Genomic DNA, 2,485 nt, shown 5'->3' with positions numbered 1-2,485 from the left:
ATGAGAAAAGTGGATGAAATATGGTTATGGCATAGAATAATGGGACATATCAATTTTGAAAACTTGGTAAAAATCAACAAGACAAAAGCAATGAGGGGCATGCCATGGATATCAAATCTAGATGATTCCATATGCAAACCATGTTAGTTTGGGATGTAAATAAGGGCCCACTTCCGGACAAAAGAATATTCATCATCTATACCACTAGAGCTAGTTCATATAACTCTATGCGGCCCTATAAGAACCTAAAACCTAATAGGAAAAAGGTACTTCATATTTCTTTTTGATGATTATACATGAGAAACACAAATTATGCCATTTAAGGAAAAGTTATAAGCCCTTAGTAAGCTTGAAGTATTAAAAGATCAACTTGAAAACCATATGGGTTTGAAGATCAAATTATTGAGATTTGATAGTGGGGGAAGTTTACCTCAAATGAATTTGATTAAATCTGTGAAGAGCATGGAATTAGAAGAAAATATTGAATAGTCAAAAACTCCTCAATGAAATGGAGTAGTAGAAAGGAAGAATAGATCAATACAAGACATGGCAAGAGCTATGTTGGTTGAAGAAACGATCCCAAACATATTTTTGGGAGAATCAACTCAAAAAATTGTTTACATATTAAATAGAGATAAACATATAGTAAATAGAGATAAGACCCCCTATGAGCTATGGAGAGGTAGATAGCTTCAATGAAGCATCTAAGAGTCTTTGGAAGAAAGGTCTAAATCAAGAGTAATGAATATAATCTGGTAAAATTTAACTCTCTATATTATGAAGAAGTGTTTCTTGGCTACTCATATAGAAGAAAAGGCTACAAGTGCTACAACAAAAGAATAAGAAATATAGTGGAATGTATCAATGTAAGGGTAGATGAAACATTTCCAAAAATCACAAATCCATGAAGAATTAGATTAAATAACAAGAATAGATCTAGAAAAGGATAAAAAGTAGGAGGAAGATGATGAATAAGAAGACATGGAATCTTAGCAACTGAAAACTTATCCAAGTATATGCAAAAATTTCATCTTGAAAATCAATTACTTGGTAACAAAGAATCAGGAGTTCAATCTAGAAGGAAATTAATTAGCACCTATAGACATTCAAATCTATCATTACTCTCCAAAATAGAACCCAAATATTTTGACTGAGTTAGAGAAGATAAGCATTGGGTCAAGGCTACTAATAATGAACAAGATTTGATAGAGGAAAATGACACATGGAAACTTGTTCCTAAACCAAAAGAAAAAAATGTAATTGGCACCAAGTGGGTCTTTAGAAACAAGTTGAATGAAGAGGGACAAATAGAGGGACAAATAGAGAGGAATAAATATGGACTAGTAAATAAAGGGTATGCACGAGTATAAGGAATTAATTTTGAAGAAACATTTTCTCTTGTAGCTAGAATGGAAGCAATAAGAATGTTTTTAGCATTTTCATGCTTTGTAAAATCAAAGTGTATGAAATGGATATCAAGTCTGCATTTGAGAATGGTGATATAGAAAAGATGTACATTGAATATCTAGAGGGTTTTCAACTATATTAATATTCAGATCAGGTATGTAAACTAAAGAAATAACTCTATGGATTAAAGCAAGCTCCAAGAGCCTAGTATTCAAGGCTTGATAAATATCTACATTATCAAGGATTCAAAAGGGGCACAAATACAATAATATTTGGTTTATAATTGATAATGATAATTTATTAATCATTGTTGTATATGTGGATCAAATCGGTCAACCATTTTAAATGGACATGCAAAAGGAGCTTGTGATGTCCATGCTGGGAGAATTTTCATTCTTAATTAGATTACAGGTTGCTAAATTGGACAACGTGTTTTTATCTCTAAAACCAAATACTTAAAGGAAGTATTGAAGAAATTTTCTCTGGAATATTATGCACCTGTTAGCACACCTATGGTCACAAAGCACAAGTTGAGAAGGTATGATAAATCCCCTGATGCAAATATGACTTTGTATAGGTTAATGATTGGAAATATCCTATACATCACAACCTCAATGCCTGATATAAAGAATATGTAGGATTGGTTGCCATATTTCAGTCTACCCTGAAGGAAAGCCATGTGAATGTAGTGAAAATAATCTTTATATATGTGAAGGGAAATACTGATTATGACCTATGGTATTCAAGTAGCAAGGAATTCCATCTAAAACATACACATGTAAATTCAGTAAGAAATTTTGATGAAAGGAAGAGAATAAGTGGTACAAGTTTATTTTCAGGTAACTACTTAGCATCATGGTTGTGTAAGAAGCATACCTCTATCTCATTGTTTATAGTTGAAGCTGAGTACATAAAAACAATGGCCTATTGTGCTAAAGTCCCATGGATGATTTTTCTTTTGAAAGATATCAAGGTAGAATGTACCGACCCTATTCCAATCATGTGTGATAATATAATTGCAATTAACATTTACAAGAATCCTATCATGCATTCAAAGACAAAGCATATTCCTGTTAAA

This window comes from Pinus tabuliformis, chromosome 3_1, assembly GCF_031772625.1.
Source record: "Pinus tabuliformis cultivar Carrire ecotype Pingquan chromosome 3_1, CPIR1, whole genome shotgun sequence".
Lineage (NCBI taxonomy): Eukaryota > Viridiplantae > Streptophyta > Pinopsida > Pinales > Pinaceae > Pinus > Pinus tabuliformis.
The sequence above is the reverse complement of the archived record's forward strand: the minus strand, read 5'-3'. Positions refer to the sequence as shown.